Source organism: Eriocheir sinensis, unplaced genomic scaffold (genome assembly GCF_024679095.1).
Source record: "Eriocheir sinensis breed Jianghai 21 unplaced genomic scaffold, ASM2467909v1 Scaffold1025, whole genome shotgun sequence".
Lineage (NCBI taxonomy): Eukaryota > Metazoa > Arthropoda > Malacostraca > Decapoda > Varunidae > Eriocheir > Eriocheir sinensis.
The window spans coordinates 29,304-36,400 of NW_026110325.1; the positions used below are offsets into that span (position 1 = coordinate 29,304).

At 58.1% G+C, this 7,097-nt stretch overlaps 1 non-coding gene across 1 annotated transcript; it reads right to left on the reverse strand.

The window, feature by feature from the left end:
• Positions 1-4,792: 4,792 nt before the first annotated feature.
• LOC126988971 (5.8S ribosomal RNA) lies at positions 4,793-4,952 on the reverse strand. Its single transcript, XR_007742697.1, has one exon. It is a non-coding gene; the product is annotated as a 5.8S ribosomal RNA (ribosomal RNA).
• Between the last annotated feature and the right edge of the window lie 2,145 nt (positions 4,953-7,097).

Genomic DNA, 7,097 nt, shown 5'->3' on the forward strand with positions numbered 1-7,097 from the left:
GGAGTGGGAAGGATAACCACGGAGGCAAAAACTACCTGGCGCGTCCGCTTTCGCGGTATACCAGTGACTGTTTAGTCACACTGCGTTGCCCTTTCGGGCCAGGGGGGGCGGGTCACCCCCTGCGCAGTGCGTCCAGCGGGACCACGGGGAGGCCAGTCACCAGAAAGTAACCATGTGTTCTGACCAGCTCGCACCACCCAAACGAGCTGGCCCACGGGACTCTCGGCCCCTGCGGGTCCCTTTACTCGCCTTACCGCAAGCATAGGTCAAACCTTCTTTCACAAGTGGGACTGAGGGCGATACGATCCGCAATACTTACTCCCCTCCCATTCCCGCAGGAACGTTAGGGGACCCGCACGCCTTCTCCACGGGGACGGAGCCCTACTCACCTAATCCAGTCTGTGATTCGGGCAGGCGACGAGGCTTAAGCTCGGGCACGCACTGTGCGCTCCGTTAACAGTTCCAGGACACTCCCGCCATTTAACCTGCGCTGCCTTGACTCTCGTCACTTCGATATGGTCTGCAACGCTCGGCAGGAACGTTGGTGTGTCTTGGTCCTGCGGGGTATACAGCTTTCTTGCGGGCCTTGGCACCAAGAGGCCAGGGACACTATGCTGCGTGCAAGCTGGGGCGCGCCTTACGAGGGCCAAGGGGGCTGAGCGTGCTCGGCTACCCCAAGAGAGTCATAGTTACTCCCGCCGTTTACCCGCGCTTGGTTGAATCTCTTCACTTTGACATTCAGAGCACTGGGCAGAAATCACATTGCGTCAACATCTATCTCTGACCATCGCAATGCTTTGTTTTAATTAGACAGTCGGATTCCCCTGGTCCGTGCCAGTTCTGAGTTGATCGCTGGGCGCCAGCCGAAGTGGGTTTGGAGCGAGGGACGACTGCTGCTGCTACCTAACCGGCCGAAAGCCGGCGATAGAGAGAGCCGGAGCCCCCGCGCCCACGCAGCCTAGCGCGTTCCACGGAAGGGCCGGAGACACGCCGGTCCGAGCTCTCGGCACGAGTGGCGAGAGGGCTAGAGCCGCCACCACGAAATGCGAGCCGCCGCACACCGGGCCGTTGGCCCCACCTCGCATGAGCGTGTCCCGCCTGCGAGACCGGCGCTGCGCGAACCCTGCGGTGATTCCCCAACGCGCGCTGCCCCGCCGCGCCGGCTTTAGCGCGGACGGCGGAGTGGGACCGGGAGCGACCAGAGGACGCCGCGCCGGGGCTTTTGAGGGCCCAAACGACGCGGTGATCGTCCGCCGGCCGCCTTTGCGAACCCGGACCACAAGCACCGCCGCACCGGCGAGCTGATAGAACAAGGACAGCGCGACGCGAGGCCGCATTTGTTATGGGTCGCCGCCACCGGGGAAGGCGAGACACAGCGGATGGGCGGACACCGGCGACGTCGGCGCCGCAGGGTAGACGGCATCACCCATCACCGCGCGCAGCTCAGAGCCTCTGAGCCCAGTCCAGCGCCCGAACCCAGGCCCGCTTCCCGCACAGGCCCGACTGGCCCGATCCTCAGAGCCAATCCTTATCCCGAAGTTACGGATCTAATTTGCCGACTTCCATTACCTACATTAGTCTATCGACCAGAGGCTTCTTACCTTGGAGACCGGCTGCGGATATGGGTACGCACAGGCCCGAAACTGGGGTGCATCGCGGAGGCCGCGTGCGTACGTGCGCCGCGCCGTGACGCCGCAGAACGACGCCCGGCAGCGGGCAGCAGCAGCAGACCCCCCCGCTTCGCCCCATGCAGTTACCTGCCTCGCATGTTTCACGGACCGGCAGTGGTACTCGGGACGCCGCAAGAACCGCGGCGCTCTACGGCAGACCGTGTTACCAACACCCTTTCGCTCTGCGAGTGGCTTCTAGGGTCACGGCGCCTTAAACAGAAAAGAAAACTCTTCCCGGTTCCACCGCCGATGTACGCGAGTTGGTAACAGTTACCGGGTTCCTGCACCAAGGGCCGGCCCAAGAAGGAACCTAGCCCCGGTTGGCATCCAGGCCTGGTTACGGAATAAGTACCGTATTCCCTTTCGCCACGAATTCCCATCGGCAACTGAGAAGAATCTCTCACGGATGAGCCGCCACGACAGTGACGACAACTCGCTTGGCCGTTGCCTCTAGCGTGGGATAAGGCTTTAGCCTTGGGCTTAGGAGCGACTAACCCATGTCCAACTGATGTTCACATGGAACCCTTCTCCACATCGGCCTTCAAGGGAAGTCTCTCTCGACTATTTGCTACTACCACCAAGATCTGCACCAGGGGCGGCTCCAGGCCGGCTCGCGCCGGATCCCTTCAGCGCTCACCCCTGCGACCCTCCTACTCGCCGGGGCTTGGAGACCTGGGCTCCCCCCGGTGAAGAGGGGAGCTTGGCCTTTAGTGCCACCGGCGGTCGAGTATCGGGAGAATGCTTGAGCGCCATACCATTTTAAGGGCTAGTTGCTTCGGCAGGTGAGTTGTTACACACTCCTTAGCGGATTCCAACTTCCATGGCCACCGTCCTGCTGTCTATAGCAACCAACGCCTTTCGATGGGGTCTAGATGAGCATTCGTTTAGGCCCCTTAACTCGACGTTTGGTTCATCCCACAGCGCCAGTTCTGCTTACCAAAATTGGCCCACTAGATACTCGGATTAGTCGCCGAAGCTTCAGCGTTCAAGCAAGCTCGGCATCTCACCCATTTAAAGTTTGAGAATAGGTTGAGGACGTTTCGTCCCCAAGACCTCTAATCATTCGCTTTACCGGATGAAACTCCTCCGTTTCCGCGAGTACCAGCTATCCTGAGGGAAACTTCGGAGGGAACCAGCTACTAGATGGTTCGATTAGTCTTTCGCCCCTATACCCAGCTCTGACAATCGATTTGCACGTCAGAATTGCTACGGACCTCCACCAGAGTTTCCTCTGGCTTCATCCTGGCCAGGCATAGTTCACCATCTTTCGGGTCCCAACATGTCTGCTCATGGTACTTGCCGACAGCACGCGTGCTAGGCCACTCCGGACAGAGCAGGATCGGAAGGCAAAACCGCGCGGGACGAACCCGGATGAGAGCCGAAACCCCCACCCGAAGCCCGCCTGACGCGCGGCGCGCCAACCGAGAGCCCAAGCAACGCCGGCGAGGCCAACAACAGATTTGCACGACGGCGTCGAATGGCAAGTCCCGGGCCTGCGCCCCCCTGCGTACAAGCGCCTCCCGCGAAGGAGACGGACCACCGTGCGCACCGAGCACCCGCGAGGCCGGAGGTAAGCGACGGGGGAAAGGGACTCACCCCGCGCACCCCCCTCGACCCCGCTTTGGGATGGGAAACTCGGCGGCAGCGGCCGGTCGGGGATCGGCCCAGTCGGCCGCCGACCGAGGCCCGAAGCCCCCGGGACGCCCCCCTTTCACTTTCATTACGCCTCTGGGTTTAGTGCGCCCAATGACTCGCACACATGTTAGACTCCTTGGTCCGTGTTTCAAGACGGGTCGGGTGGGTCACCGACCTTTTGCACGCCGCGAGAGGGTTTGCCCCTCTGCTACACGACCGTCGCAGGGCAGCCAGGACACCAGAGGTTTCCCCCTTCGACCGCGTAAACGCAGACGTCGGGGTACCAATCCGCCTGGGCCTTCGACGTCCCCAGCAACGGGTCGCGGCGACCTACATCACGAGGGGAAATACGCCCGCCGGCGCCGGCTCGGACGTGGGCACGCCCAAGGGTTCCTGGGTCGCATAAGCGAATCCCGCCGCCCAGCCAGCTTTGGCCGACGAGCTGAATCCCTCGGTTCGACCTTCGAGGTCCCACCCGTTTGGCTCTTAACGGTTTCACGTACTCTTGAACTCTCTCTTCAAAGTTCTTTTCAACTTTCCCTCACGGTACTTGTTCGCTATCGGTCTCGTGGTCATATTTAGCCTTAGATGGAGTTTACCACCTGCTTAGGGCTGCATTCTCAAGCAACCAGACTCTACAGAGAGGCCCTTTCCGACAATCTCTCGCGTACCCTCGCGGGCTCCGCCACACGGGCCTGTCACCCTCCATGGGTAGTGGCCGCTTTCAAGCATAACTTAGGCGGTGAGAGACTGCGTGCCGGACCCTCCGAAACGCAACACCCCTGGCGCCGGGTCACGACGCCAGGTTATGCGCTGGGCTTTTCCCGGTTCAGTCGCCCTTACTAAGGGAATCCCTGTTGGTTTCTTTTCCTCCGCTTATTAATATGCTTAAATTTGGCGGGTACTCTACCCTAACACGAGGTCGACATTGGAGCAGCAGCAAGAAGAAGATCCTTGGTGCTGGCGGGAGGAGAGGAGTTGCCTCGCTCTCCAGCTCGTCGGTCCCTTCCTTTAAATAATGGCTGCCAGTCGGCGGTGGTGGTGCACACAGACGACGACACGCGGGACGTGTTGTTGTTGTTGTTTGCGTCTGCTCGCAGCAAGGAGAGGTAGGGTGATCCGGGTTAGTCGAGTAAATAACCGGCCCGGTCGCCTTCTCCTGCCTATCACGCGAAGCAGAGCCACCTTAGCCCGTCCGACTCATAGCGGCACAGGTTGGGGTTCCGAAACGAGACAGGACACGGAAAGCGACGACAACAGCAGACGAGGCGGCGGAGTAGGAGGCAGCCCCGAGAGACCATCTCCTTCTCCTCCTCCCCGCTGCTGTGTCCATAAGCTCCGTGTCACCGACGTACGCGTCCGTCAGAGACGTGACGCGGCCGGTAACCATTCATGGCCTTAAGGGAACGCCCGCTAGTAGCAACAGGCGAAACTCCCCAATGCGGTCGATGTCATTGCTGACAAAGCCGATGCATGGAATGTATATCCGACCCTCGGGTAGGAGTGACGGCAGCACATGAGAGTGCCGCCGCCGCAATGTGCGTTCGACTTGTCGATGTATCTGGTATTCTTGCGATTCACATACCGACACGCAGCTTGCTGCGGTCTTCATCGACCCACGAGCCGAGTGATCCACCGTTAAGAGTTGTATTTTTGTTTTACGTCGGACGCTGCCGACTCTCATCAGACTTCCGCCGTCTCTGCCTCGGGAGACGATGTGGGAAGACGTAGTGTCTAGGGTTTGACTGTGTGCTTATTCCACCCGGGGAAGGGTTGGTTTAAGAAGAGTAGTCGCCGGCTGGCGCGTCGGAAGCTCTGCCCGCCTCACGCCAGCGACGCGTGGTTGGTCCTCGCCTTCGCCTCGCACGAGGCGAAGGAAGATAGTGGGCTTCCAGACCGGGACAGTCTGAGTCCCGGCCACCCAGCGTGTTTGGTTTTGGTCTTTGCCAGCGTCGGGCAAACACGTTAATGATCCTTCCGCAGGTTCACCTACGGAAACCTTGTTACGACTTTTACTTCCTCTAAATGATCAAGTTTGGACATCTTTCCGTCAGCTCGAGGCGCCGAAAGCCCAGCGGCGGAACCGCGTGGGCCCGGCATCCAAGAGCGCCAGTCCGAAGGCCTCACTAAATCATTCAATCGGTAGTAGCGACGGGCGGTGTGTACAAAGGGCAGGGACGTAATCAACGCAAGCTCATGACTTGCGCTTACTGGGAATTCCTCGTTCATGGGAGACAATTGCAAACCCCAATCCCTATCATGAAAGGATTTCAACGGGTTACCCGCTCCTCTCGGAGGGGGAGGACACGTTGATCCCTTCAGTGTAGCGCGCGTGCGGCCCAGAACATCTAAGGGCATCACAGACCTGTTATTGCTCAATCTCGTGCGGCTAAAGTTGCCGCTTATCCCTCTAAGAAGAAGCTGCGAACTGGACACCAATTGCTGGAGATCCGTCGACTAGTTAGTAGGCCAGAGTCTCGTTCGTTATCGGAATTAACCAGACAAATCGCTCCACCAACTAAGAACGGCCATGCACCACCACCCACCGAATCGAGAAAGAGCTCTCAATCTGTCAATCCTTCCGGTGTCTGGGCCTGGTGAGGTTCCCCGTGTTGAGTCAAATTAAGCCGCAGGCTCCACTCCTGGTGGTGCCCTTCCGTCAATTCCTTTAAGTTTCAGCTTTGCAACCATAATTCCCCCGGAACCCAAAGACTTTGGTTTCCCGGAAGCTGCCCGCCGGGTCATGGGAATAACGCCGGCGGATCGCTGGTCAGCATCGTTTATGGTTAGAACTAGGGCGGTATCTGATCGCCTTCGAACCTCTAACTTTCGTTCTTGATTAATGAAAACATCCTTGGCAAATGCTTTCGCAGTAGTTCGTCTTGCGACGGTCCAAGAATTTCACCTCTAGCGTCGCAATACGAATGCCCCGCCTGTTCATATTAGTCATTACCTAGTGTTCAGAAACTGACAAAATAGAACCGAGGTCCTATTCCATTATTCCATGCATAGGCATTCAGGCCGTAAGAGTAGCATGATTTGAGCACTCTAATTTTTTCAAAGTAAACTCTGCCGGCCACGCGGGAACATCGATGAAGAGCACCCTGCAGCGAGCCAGCGGGCTGTTGTGGCTGTTCGGAGCGTGACAGTATGCACCGGGCGGTGAACCGTCAGTCCAGAACTGAAATCCAACTACGAGCTTTTTAACCGCAACAACTTTAATATACGCTATTGGAGCTGGAATTACCGCGGCTGCTGGCACCAGACTTGCCCTCCAATAGATCCTCGTTAAAGGATTTAAAGTGTACTCATTCCGATTGCGAGGCCTCGGATGAGTCTCGCATCGTTATTTTTCGTCACTACCTCCCCGTGCCGGGAGTGGGTAATTTGCGTGCCTGCTGCCTTCCTTAGATGTGGTAGCCGTTTCTCAGGCTCCTCTCCGGAATCGAACCCTGATTCCCCGTTACCCGTTATAGCCATTGTAGGCGCATAACCTACAATCGAAAGCTGATAAGGCAGACACTTGAAAGAGGCGGCGCCGGTGCGGAGACCGTGCGCTCAGCGACAAGTTATTCAGATTCAACACGGTGGGGTGACGGACCGAGGCCCGACCGGTTTTGAACTAATAAAAGCGCTCTTCCCTTGCGGTCAGAGACGTGGTGCATGTATTAGCTCTAGAATTACCACAGTTATCCAAGTAAGTGTGGGTACAGATCCAATGAATCATAGCTGATTTAATGAGCCATTCGCGGTTTCGCCTTAAATCGGCTTGTACTTAGACATGCATGGCTT